General features: G+C 40.1%; 1 pseudogene; it reads right to left on the reverse strand.

The window, feature by feature from the left end:
- Positions 1-1,984: 1,984 nt before the first annotated feature.
- LOC116096632 lies at positions 1,985-5,563 on the reverse strand (annotated as a pseudogene).
- Between the last annotated feature and the right edge of the window lie 692 nt (positions 5,564-6,255).

Genomic DNA, 6,255 nt, shown 5'->3' on the forward strand with positions numbered 1-6,255 from the left:
AAAAAAAAAAAAAAAAAAAAAAAAATTACCAACAGAGCAAAGCAAGAGAATATAGAAAAAAATGCCAAGGTTATAATTATTCCCACCTTGAACTTGATATCCTTAAATTAGCAAGTCATTCTTATTAATTTCCTAATTCACTGAAGAAGCAAAAATGGCCCAGATAAGTAACATGACCTACAAAAGGTCACCCAGCTGAGAGTCATTCCAGAATTTGCCAGGCTCCTCAAGTGCTGACACACCCATTACTTAGCCTATTTAAAGCATTAAGGAAGATCATCAATGATTTAAAGCAATCCAGCATAGGACAGAGGCTTCAGAAGCATCATCTTCTTTGTGTGTGTTGGTCTGCTGAAGCTGCTGTCTGGCTGCAGCATAGTACTGCACTCTAGGGGATTGAACATCTATCTGCCATGGCCTTGGCAGCTGGAGGTCCAAGAACAAGGAGCTGATAGATCTGAATTCTTCTGTGGTTTTCCTCCTTGGCTTTCAGGTTACTGCCTTCTCACTGTGTCCTCATTTGGCCTTTCTTCTCTGTGCCTATATCACTGATGTCTCTTTGGCTTCTTTTAAGAATATCAATTAATACTGAATTAGATCCTTGCATTTCTGTCATTTTTAACGTTAGGTATTTTTTGTGTGGTTTGAAAAAGGACCAAAGCATGCTAAGAAACAGCTCCCCTACTAAACTACCCTTATCTCTGAGGTGATTTACCTTGTTAACATCCTGTATCTAAAATGCATTCACATCCTGAGATTCCAGGAGTCAGGATTTCAACATATGAATTTGGGTGAGGGGTACAGTTTAGTCCATTTGAAAACTATTATAAGTATCAATAATAGATACACAACAAATTCTACATCCACAAAACTATATTCCATTCTTTATTCCTCTCAATTTCATGACATAGAAGAATTTCCTTCTGTACCTCTGATAAACTCCCACTAAGTCACGTGCCTTCTCTTATTTTTCTCCAACCTTACTACACACTGTCCCTGTAGGTTTTCTCAATGATCCCATGGCTACCCTTGTCTTCTGCATGCCTTTTTATATGTGAATGTAATGTTCTCCAGCAACCTCATTCATCATTCAAAGGCAGAGACCAAATCTTCTCAAGACAAAATGCATTTAAGTACCATGGACCCTCTACTGAAGTGCCTTTATGAGGTTTAATGGCATAAAAGGACAGTAAATGTCATGGTGCTGAAGAAGTGTTGACTGAGAGCTGCCAAGGGACAGAAACAGGGTCACTCCATTCTCCTCCCTGTCCCCCCTTTTATAGCCTTTTTCAAACACCAGGGAAAAGGTCTTGCTCTCTGTTTCTGTTAGACTGTTCTATTTTCTACCCTTACACTCTGAGCAGTGAGAAACTCAAATAAGAATAAAGGGCATTTATCTCACTTTGAGAGGCTGGGCTTCTTCTTTTTCCCCCTTCAGTGCTTCTCTGGAATTCTCACTTTCCAAACTAAACAGCTCCAAAAAATATATAAAAGGGAAGCAATGATATTGGGAATAAAGAACAGAAAAGAAGGGGGAAGACGGGACGTAGAAGAAAAGCATGAGCAAACATTACAGACACTACTGGTGCCCTCCTTTCTGAGAACAGGAAGGAAACTGACTATATTTTTGCAGAGCATACATAAGGACGATCGTTATCTGGACAAAGACCCTAGTGGGAACCGAGAGAGGAGTGAGCTCTTTTTCTACTCTCACGATTGTATTAAAAGTGTAACTTCATCATCTGGCTCCTAATCAGCCCAAGAATGAGGTCAGCAAGTGCCTAGTGGTTTATTTTTATTTCTGATATCATCTTCCTGATCCCAGAGGGAGCCCAGCATGGCTTATTTAAGACCACACGATGTGGCTGTTAAACTCGTGTGTGCCTGAGGGACCTTTCCTATCCGTTGTAGGGGGAAGAGAGCAGCTAAGTGGAATATCACATCTCCATGGCCTTTTTTTACTAGCCAGAAAGCAGTTGAGAGTTCAATCATAGGCCATGCCTGATGAGTACATTGAACAATTACTTCTCACCCATTCATCATCATTTAACAGTGCTAGAATTCTAGCTGAACACAGGACTTTGCAAAGGGGACTGTAGGCCTGTGCCGTGGAGAAATATGATCTATGGTTCCAAGCTCTCCGTGATCTTAGGACATGACAAATCAAGAAGGCATTTGATTGCTACTTAATCAATCACTCCAAATGTAGCTCAAAATAGCAGCCATGTATTAGCTCATGGTTCTGTAGTGCAAAAGTGCTGGATGGTGTGAGCAGCGTCTCTGTTTAGCATCTTGAAAGGCCAGAATCAAGTCATCAGCTGAGCTGCATTTTCATCAGAAGGCCTGGGACTCTTGAAAGCCCAGAAGATTAGCTCTGGGAGAATTCAGTTTCTTACAGGTATGAGATTTCTATGCTAGCTGTCAGCCAATAGGCCACTCAGTTCTCAGAGGCCAGCAGCAGTTTTTTTCTCATATAAACTCTTCCATATTCAAACTGATAACAGTACTTTATGACCTTCTCAATTTGTAAAGCTGACATACTGGATCTTCTTCCCCTTCCTGCCACCAGAAAGTGTTTTAAGGGTTTATGTGATTAGATTAGACCACCTGGAATAATATTCCTACTTAAAAGTCAACTGTTCTATATGACATAGCCATGGAAAGAATATTTTATCATATTAGGGAGCAAATTTGTTCAATAATATAAGGATATATTTTTAGAACTCTGCCACAGCAATGAGAAGAAATATGCATATATGAATGTATGTAAACTTGCACACTTTTTATCTTTTCCAAGTTAGAATTCTTCTCACCCTCTCATTTTTTGGAATGATTCTGGAAATGCAATTGGTCTCACTGTCGCCATCATTTCAGAAACCAGTGTTGCTCTTGAATTGAGGCATAATACTATTGCAAAAATATATTCTACTTGACAGTTTTTCAAAGTAGTAATAATAAAAACACATCTTCCTTGGTTGGTTTTTATGAAGTTGTTCAGCCATATGTAAGGCAGGTATGGTGTCCATTACGTATGGTAAATATCTGAAACTCCAAATCTCTTTGAGCTGTTGATATTTCCATTTATCAAGCATATCATTTTTTACAGTACTTTAGGAATAAATTAGTTTCTGAGTATGGTCCCACTTAATAGTCCACAATGTCCATGGAAAGAGATGGAACTGTGTAGGGACTAAAATTCAAACACTGTGATGGAGAGCTGTAGAAGAATCAGTGCTCTGATTTATTCTTCAGAACCTAAGATGCAAAAGAAATAAGATGATGTTAGTATGGCATTGTGAAAGTTGGGTTATATGATAATTCTTGCCATTTCATTTCTAAAAACAAAAGAATGAATTATAGAAGCTGACCTTCATTCAGACTTCCACAGTGCAAGATAGGAAGATCGTGAATTTAGGCCCAGTATGCCTCAAAAACGTTGGTGGGAGGGATAGAAAAGGAAGAGACAAACAAGGATGAGGAGGAAGAAGAAGAAAAGTAGGGAGGAAGAGGAGGAAGAAAAGAAGGATGTATGTGTGTACATTTTATGGACTCCTTTGAGTTTCTCCACTACCCTATAAAAAGAGTGATAATGCAAATTTAAAACAATCTCTTTCCAAATTTGTTAATTGAAAACAACCTAGTTTGGCAAGAGTTTAAAGTAAAGAAAGATAATTGCATTGTTAATGAGTTAATGTTCTACACAACCGCTGACTCAGACTTAAAAACATGGCATGAAGTAGAAGATGATATGCTAGTGCTGGCTTGGAATGCAGAAGTATGAAAGAGCTTGGAGACTTTGTAGGGAAGCCAGCTGAGTGTCAGAGAAGAGGAAAGCTTGCATAACAATGAGAACAGTCCCTTTTCCTAGGTTGTGTGCCAAAATGTTCAGAGTTTGGTTCAGGATCCTGGAATGCTACTGAGTCAGAATTTTGTATAAATAATGAGAGCATGTCTGACCTAGAAATGAAATGTGAATTACACCGAGTTCAGACAAAAAGGACTTTGCATTCACAGGGACAATGCAGATGAGAAAAGAGTTGTAGCACATGTGGAAGACACAAAAGGAAATTTAAAGAACCAATGAAAACTGTTAGAATATTATCACATCTCAATCTATAGTAGGCTGAATTCGAAATAGTAATCAAGTGTCTTTAATTTCACTAATTGGCATTTACTTTGGACATTCTTATAGAGAACAGAGGTATTATTTGACCCCTGCATAGTGACACATACCTGAAATCCCAGTTCTTGGGAAACTGAAATAGGAGCCAGAAGGAAACGAGATGTGCATACTCTATGGTAATCTACCAGTGATACCTGGTCAATGGTCCCTTGTCCTTTGGATGTTAATTAGAGAAAATATCAATTTCTAGAAATGTTATAGGCCTTACAAGTTGGAATCTCTACAAACATTGTTTAACAGAAGCACCATAGAAACTGAGAGAAGGGCTGAGTCCACAGGCAGCTGGCAGAAAGTCCAAGAGCACAGGAAAGGAACAGTACCTTATGAGACAGGCTTCAGAGCTGCTCACTGGAGGCCAGCTAATCAACCATTGTTTCTTTACAGGTAATGAAGCAGAGATATGGATGGGAGAAACTTACACAAAGCCACCTCTAGTTAATGAGAACCAGAGTTGTTCACTGCCATTCTTTTTGGGGGGTGGGGCATGCAGCAAACTTTATTGATGGTATTCAAGAGAATAGGTAGGGCTCCCTAGGCCCCTCCTGCTATTATGAGGGTCACGGATGGAAATTGTAAGGGAGATTCTCAGTATTGGGGGCTGAGTTGGGACAGAAACTGTTCAGCAACTGGGGCCTCTCTCTTGCTCCCAGTGGCCTTGCTGGGGTTTCTTATTCCTTGGAGGCCATGTAGGGTCCACCACCCTGTTGCTGTAGCCATATTCATTGTTGTACCAGAAAATGAGCTTTACAACGCTGCCACTGAGAGCAATTCCAGCCCCTGCATCAAAGGTGGAGGAGTCGAAGTTGCTGTTGAATCACAGAAGACAATCTGGTCCTCAGTGTAGCCTAGAATGCCCTTTAGTGGACCCCCAGATGCCTGCTTCACCTCCTTCTTGATATCTACATACTTGGGAGATTTGTCCAGGCAGTATGTCAGATCCACAACAGATACATTGGGGGTAGGGACAAAGAAGGCCATGCTAGTAAGCTTCCTGTCCAGCTCTGGAATGACCTTGCCCACAGCCTTGGCAGCTCCAGTGGATGCAGGGATGATGTTCTGGGCAGCCCCATGGCCATCACGCCACAGCTTTCCAGAGGGGCCATCCACAGTCTTCTGAGTGGCAGTGATGGCATGAACCGTGGTCACGAGTTCTTCCAGGATGCCAAAGTTGTCATGTATGATCTTGGCCAGGGGTGCTAAGCAGTTGGTGGTGAAGGATAAAATGCTGACAATCCTGAGTGAGTTGTCATATTTCTCGTGGTTCACACCCATAACAAACATGGGGGCATTGGCAGAAAGGGTGGAAATGATGACCCTTTTAGCCCCACCCTTCAAGTGGGCTCGGGTCTTCTCCACAACATTCTTAAAAGGCAGTTTCATTTGTAGACCCACTATCTGGAGTGTATTTCATTATAAATTACTGATGAACATTACAATGATTGAGAACATTAAAGGAGAAGGAGATCCTTCCATTGAGTTTTTCAGGTATACTACATGCTGTAGGTGAATTAGTAAACCAAGTCATTGCTGATCTATTGAGCTTAGTAGTTACTATGGGTTGAATATTGATTGTTGATTTGCTCTAGACCCACAACTTTGCTCTAGAAACAAAACTTTGGTCATATATGAGGATTATTGACATTTAATTAATTGAGGTAAGGATACCTACCAAAAATGTGGGTGGCTCCAATCCATGGACTGGATTCTAGGACTAGAATTCAAAATGATTCCATGTGCATGGAGAAAAATTCCCAGAAACATGCAGTGGGTTTAGCAAAATATACTTTTGAGTGTAAAAAACTGAAAATTTGGTTAGGTTATTAAGGCAATTAACATTTCCTAACTTTAATGCAATCACCTGCTTAAGAAAATGTTTAGTTCAGTCAGTCTTTTTGCTACATTCCCAGGTTTCACTCACGTTTCTCATTAAATATATTTCTAAACAAGATATGTTGCTTCATACTTATAACTCTAAAAGCTGAGGAAGTGGAATTGCTGAAAATTGAGACAAGCTTAAGCTATATAGTGAGTAAGAGCCAGGCTTTTACTTTTAAACACAATGTTTGACCCTG

This window comes from Mastomys coucha, chromosome X (genome assembly GCF_008632895.1).
Source record: "Mastomys coucha isolate ucsf_1 chromosome X, UCSF_Mcou_1, whole genome shotgun sequence".
Classification (NCBI taxonomy): domain Eukaryota; kingdom Metazoa; phylum Chordata; class Mammalia; order Rodentia; family Muridae; genus Mastomys; species Mastomys coucha.